The sequence below is a fragment of the Chrysochloris asiatica genome, unplaced genomic scaffold (genome assembly GCF_000296735.1).
Source record: "Chrysochloris asiatica unplaced genomic scaffold, ChrAsi1.0 scaffold00119, whole genome shotgun sequence".
NCBI lineage: Eukaryota > Metazoa > Chordata > Mammalia > Afrosoricida > Chrysochloridae > Chrysochloris > Chrysochloris asiatica.
The window spans coordinates 8,373,313-8,380,115 of NW_006408637.1; the positions used below are offsets into that span (position 1 = coordinate 8,373,313).

The 6,803-nt window shown below is 44.2% G+C and overlaps 1 pseudogene; it reads right to left on the bottom strand.

Annotated features, from left to right (window-relative positions):
- Window positions 1–5,468: 5,468 nt before the first annotated feature.
- Window positions 5,469–6,803, bottom strand: part of LOC102816764 — an 11,397-nt pseudogene continuing 10,062 nt past the window's right edge.

Below are 6,803 nucleotides of genomic sequence, written 5' to 3' on the forward strand. Positions count from 1 at the left end.
GGGTCACTTGTGATACAATAGTGAATAATTGTTATCAGGACTGATTGTGAGGGTTGGAAATGTAAAGGTAGACATTTGGTAGCAAGGAAGGGAGTTAATAACTCTCTAGTCTAGGAGCGGAGGTCTCTGGGACCATCAACGGAGAAGAGCCGAGAGAGAGCGGGACCCTACCCAGAGAAGCAGCGAGGCCCGAGATGGAAGCAGAGACGATGGTGTGGAGTGATGAAGCGGCTGGGGATTTTGGATCCAGAGAGGGAGAGGGACTGTGTGCTGAAGAATGGGGTGGGGGTGGAGGGGAGTGTAGAGGGTGGGTTTATAGGGTATACCCTTTGGTCGGTTGATGATGCATGGAGGGGATTAGAACCACGGCAATGAGACGATATACGATGGAATGAATGTAAAACTAAAGTTCTCTCATGTAAAATATCATATAATTCACAATAAAACATGAAGAAAAAAAGACCTGTGTTAACATTACCTGGGCAGGGAGAGGCTGTCCTGACTAAAGAACTGTGCCCCGGTGCATTTTCTAGACCTGACTTACAACCTGTTAACTTCCCTAATAAACCCATGCCTGTGAGAAAATAAGTATGGGCTGGTTTTTGTAAACAATGCAGGTAAAGGGCAGAGTGTGGAGCAGTAGAGGGGAGACTGGAATGGAACCATTGCCACCGAGTCAATTCTGGCTCACAGCACCCCCATGAGTTAGAGTAGACTTATTGCATGAGGTTTTCTTGGGGTGTCACAGGGTGAATGTGACCTGTCCATCTTTGGTTAGTAGCTAAGCATACTACTAGGGACAGAGAGGAGGCCTGAGAGACGGATCCCTGATTGGGGATGCCCCAGCAGTGCCCCAGCAGAATGGGAAGGATTGCATAGCTACCCTGTCTATCTAGACTCAAGGGACTTTGCAGGAACCAGTGGAGTCTGCATCGCCCCAGCCGTCTAGTCCCGGTGTCTGAGGTCCTATCCTGGCTTGGGTGTGGATGTTGGTGTGAAGAGAGGAACTTTAGGAACGCTTCTCAACACAGAGGTGACAACAGGGACAGGCTTCAGGCGCCAGACAAGCAGCTGAATTGCCCTTTGAGTTTACCAGCTTTCATTTTCCATCTGTTCCTTATCCCCCCTGAATTTTTTAGAAGAAAATTTACTTTGAAGATCCTGGTGTGGCACTGTGGGTTAATGCGCTGAACTGCAAGGTCGGCGGTTCAAGTTCACTAGCTGTTCATAGGAAACCCTATACAGGGTCGTTATGAGTGTGAACTGACTCGATGGCACTTAACACCACCACCAGTAGAACTAAATGGAACAAAGGAAAGGATGTGAATTTTGTCTGCATTTAGACTGTCCAACTTAAAGGACAGTGAAGGGAGCACCAGTTAACCTGAGGCAATGGGAGAGGAAAGACCCAGAGTCAGGGGGGTTCTTTGCATGTTGGCACCCTCTAGACAGAGACTCAGCTGCCATGTTCTCATACTCACAGGTATGAGAAAGCTGCTATACTTTGTATTTTCGCCATCGAGGCACCTGGGGTGAGTGCTAAGTACATACAGGCCCAATAGTTGTTGTTGTTATGTGCCATGGAGTCGGTTCCGACTCACAGCGACCCTGTACAGGGTTTCCGAGGCTTTACATCTTTACGGGAGCAGAAAGCCTCATCTTTCTCCCACGGAACAGCTGGTAGTTTCAAACTGCCAACCTTGAGGTTCGCAGCCCAATTTGTAACCACTACGCTCACTACCAGAGCTCCTTACTGGCCCAACAGTAACAACAGCGATAACTTATTAAATGCTTACCATGTAGTACCAGACCCTGTGTTGGCCATTCTTCACAGCTGTCTTACTCACTTTCAAACGTATGCCATGAGTCAGAAAAATAACTCCTGGGGGCATTAGGGAGTTAGCCGAGCAGAAGGAAGACACAGAGCTAGGATCCTAGGACCAGAAGCAACTGGAGGGAAAATAAGGAGTGGTCTTAGCTATTGTTGGGTGCCATCAAGATGGTATCAACTCATAATGAGCTCATGCATAACAGAACGAAACACTGCCCAATCCTGCACCAACCTCCCAGTGGTTGCTGCTGCCACTGTGCCCATCCAGCTCATTAACGTCGTCTTTTTTGCTGACCCTCCACTTTACCAAGCATGATATTCTTCTCCAGGGACTGGTCATTCCTGATATTATGTCTGAAATAAGAGAGATGAAGTCTGGCCATCCTGGCTTCTAAGGAGCATTCTGGCTGTACTTCTTCCAACACAGATTTGTTTATTCTTTTGGCAGTTCATGGTACTTTTAATATTCTCCTCTAGCACCATAACTCAAATGCCTCAATTCTTCTACGATCTTCCTTATTCAAAATGTTCAACTTTCACATGCAGATGAGGTTATTGAAAATACCATGACTTGGGTCAGGTGCACCTCAGTCCTCAAGCTGACATCTTTGCTCTTCAATGCTCTATAGAGGTCTTGTGGTCCTAGAATTAGATGTTAAATCCTTTTTCACTCCTAAAGTAATCCCTAGTTCCACAATAGTCTGGAGGGTTAGTGCCAGCCATGCAGTGGCCTCTCGGGATAACGAGATTCAGCTCAGTTTCGAGCTTCCTGGCCTCCTGGTTCTGAGAATGGGGGGCTGCAGTTCCCAGCTGAAGCACTGTGATGAGTAACTCTAATAAAAAACTTGTTCTTAAACACCTGTGCCTACTAACACTCCTCGTCTCCACAGATGGCGAGCAAGGAGAGTTTTCTACCTATGAATCATCTTATGCTGCGGCTAAGAGGAAGGTAGCATGCTGGCTCTAGACTTTAGTTCATGTAAAATAATGTGAGCATTCTTACAGTGCAAAACTCTTCACATTATGTCGCTCTGTGTAGAAAATCAGGAGAAACTACATTGTTTTCTCATTCATAGAAAGTACTTAGAAATCTTGAGTATGTTACAGAATATGTGCTTTCATATAGCTTAATGTTTCAGTGTTACACACAGGCGTGTCAGGCACCATCTGCTCTTTGGTTTCTATCACACAGAAAGTTCTGGGAGTTTTCTAAGCATGTAACAGAAAGTATATCTTGAGAACAAGAAAATTCTTTTAACATGATGTACTGAAATGCAAAATCTACACATTACTTCATCAATCACAGGTTTTGGGGGGAAGATCACATCTGTATCACATACTCTTAATTTGATATCCTGTTAAATTCTTTTTTGGTACTTGAATAAGAAAAGTTTCAAGTTGATTTCTATTCAATAGAATGTACTTTCATATCTGTTTTATTTTTACAAACACACACCCAACTTTCAAAACACACTAAGGCACTTTAGTTTACAAATGGGGCTGGAGGATAAATACTGGACTGTAAGGTTGGTTTAACTGCAAGGTCAGCAGTTCAAACTCACCAGCTGCTCCTGGGAAACCCTATACAGGGTCGCTATGAGTCACACAGACTTGATGGCACTTTAACAACAACGCAAGGATGAGATTTGTATACTTGAACTTAAGCGCTTGCACTTGTATGTCTTATTCACAGAACATGTCTGGAAGGTGCCCTTTATTGTAACACAATGTGAACTTTATACAAGAATAAAACTCTAGACTTTTGTCGTTCCGTGTAGAAATTCAGGAGAAACTACATTCTTTTCTCACTCACAGAAAGAACTGGGAAGCCTTGGGTTTTGTTACACACCATTTGCTTTCCTATAGTTTAAAGCTGTTTCAATGTCATTAACTTGAATGGAATGAACAATGTGTTCATTGTTTTTGATCACACAGAATGCTTTGGCAACATTCTAAAATGTAACACAAACTGTATTTTGAGAACATGGGAACTCTTTTAACGTCATGTACTGAATTGTTCTGGTGTGGTGCTGTAAGAAAAGCACAGGACTGCTAACCTAAAGGTCGGCGGTTCAAACCCACCAGCCACACACCAAAAACTCTATTCTAATATGGTTGCTGTGAATCAGAATAGACTATGGCACTCCACAACTGAATTGCTGAATCTCACATTGTTTTTCTCACTCACAGATTGTTTGGGGAACATTACATCTGGATCATACATTGAACTTTGATATCACGTTAAACTCTTTTTCTACTGGACTTGAATACAAAAAACTTCACATTGATTTCTACTTCAAACAGTACGTACTTTCACTATCTCTTCTTGTTACAAATATACACTCAACTTTCATAACATACTGAAAACTTTTAGCTTTATCTACTTAAATGCTATGGACAACACTGTGAAGAATGAATATTCTGGAACACTTATTTGTGCTTTTGAGGAACCTGCACGTGGACTAAGAGGGAGTTGTTTTAACAGAACACATGAACACTGAGTGGTTTAAAATGAGGAAAGGTGTGTGACAGGGTTGTATTTACCATACTTTTTCAACCTATATGCTGAGCAAATAATATGAGAAACTGGGTTTTATGAAGAAAAATGTGGCATCAGAATTGGAGGAAGAGTCATTAACAACCTATGATATATAGATGATACAATCTTGCTTGCTGGAAGTAAAGAGGACTTAAAATACTGAGGAAGATCAAAGAGCACAGCCTTCGGTATGGATTACATCTCAATGTAAAGAAAACAAAATCCTCACCACTGGACCAATAAACAACATTCTTATCAATGGAGAAAAGATTGAAGTTGTCAAGGACTTCATTTTTCTTGGATGAACTATCAACACTCATGGAAGCAGCAGCCAAGAGATCAAACAACATATTTCATTAGGCAAATGTGCTGCACAAGACTTTTTTTTTTTTTCTTCCCTCAATCAGCATTTTAATTTTATTTTTAGTGAAGCAGAACATAATAGAACAGAATGGACCACGAAATGTTTGAATGCACTGCACATTTTCACATAGCAAGGGTGAAAACTGTCTTGTGACACTTTAATTATTTCAGGGTGTGTGTGTGCATGCCAATTAAATACATTCCTTGTTGCAGTCACCCCAAACAACTCAGGCCTTGGTCTAGGGACACAACCATGTGCAAAGAGGACAGGGAGACAGATAATCTGGGTCGAGATGACCACTTTTAATGATAAGGCCAACACCCACAATCACACTTGGCTACTTCAAAACAACTAGATCTTTGGGGTTAGACTTCATACAAACAGCAGCAGGTTCACATGAGCAACACAGACGACGCTCCTGCTCCTAGGGAGAGGGAGAAGGTAGCTACATCTCATAATCAAAAGACTTTATCCTTCATTAAATAAAAACTTTAGCTTGCTCTGGCCTCCAATAAAGCTCTATCTAACCCCAGGCCCCCTGGCCTTTCAGGGATGCGTGCTTCCAGTGGGGCTGATTTGAAAGAGTGGCGGGCTTTTGGCAGCGTCTACCCTACCTGTCTGTCGGCAGTCTCTACTATGTGAGGAGGAAGGAGGAGTGCAGCTGGGTTTACCCATGCAGGGAACACAGGTGACGGAGAACCACTTTGGTGGCCACTGGTTTGGCTGGTGGTTTGTCAGTAAATTTTGGTGAGAGCTTCATGAATAGAGGTGGCCATGTAGTCGAGATTTTTGGTGGATAGGCCACACATGTTGATCCAACCATTTGGCAGCAGATAGATGTATTTTTCGTTGATCATATATTCAATTTGCTTAGGGTTTAACCCCGTGAAACTGAACATCCCAATTGGCTCAGTGATGTGATTCCAGGTGCCAGGGGTCTTGGAGGGCTTCTAATTGTGTTCTGAGTTCAGATCTCATAGTGACAATCTGGTCAGCCATTGTCTTCACGTTACCTGTCCAATCCTTAAAGAGCACAGGGTTGGAAAGGGTGCATGCCACGATCCGTGCTCCCTGAGCTGGAGGGTTGGACCAAGTAATCGACACAATGTTCTCCATCTGGGAAAGGGCCTTATAGATAGAGCCCGAAGTTCTTGGAGAAAGACTGTGCCCAGAAAAGCTCAAAGCCTTCAGACACAGAATAGCGAATGGTCCAGGTCTCTCTCTAGGTCTCCAGATGCGAAGCTCCGATAGGCTGAGTCAAAGAAAGGGAACAGACACCAGGGCTTCATGATGGTGGCGATCTGCTTCCACTGCTCCTGAGTTGGGTTGGTCCCCATTGAGACTGTCCCCGTTGGGTTGTGTGCACAGGCTTGGAGGACAAAGATGGAAAACTCAGGAGCATTCTCCAGATCATTCAGGAAATCCTTGAGGTCAAGTCCTCTCTTCTCAGCATCCCAGTAGTTATAGAATTGAATGTCTTTAAAGCCAGCAGCAGAAAATACAGTTATGATGCCCCCAGGTTGGCAAGGATACATACACAGGTGTGTCCTTGTTGTTCGTTCCATCGTACCAGCGAGCTAAGAACTCGGCTCCAATGCGAAGTGCACCTGTTCCCCCCAAAGACTGTACAGTTCCCACCCCTTTCACCTTGAGAGCTGGACTGTCTTCCCCCAGGGCAATGCGGGAAACATGAGTCCAGAAGTGTGCGAGGCCCTGGATCCACAAGTACTAGTGGTTTAGGCTGCTGTCGTTAACAATCTGCTACTGCACCTTGCTTATCACCAGCAGTCGGCGGTGAGCTTAAACACAAGGATCAGCTGGGCCTGCAGAACCTGGGCAAAGACAGATGGAGGTGCTATAGTGAGAGGACAGGAATCTGCTGAGAGCTTTCACCCTGCGGCCGGGGCTGCTACTCTATGAGATCTGCACAAGACCTTTTTAAAGTGTTGAAGAGCAAAGATGTCAGCTTGAGGACTAAACTGCGCCTGACCCAAGACATGGTATTTTCAGTAACCTCATATGCATGCAAAAGCTGGACAGTGAATAAGGAAGACCGTAGAAGAATTGAC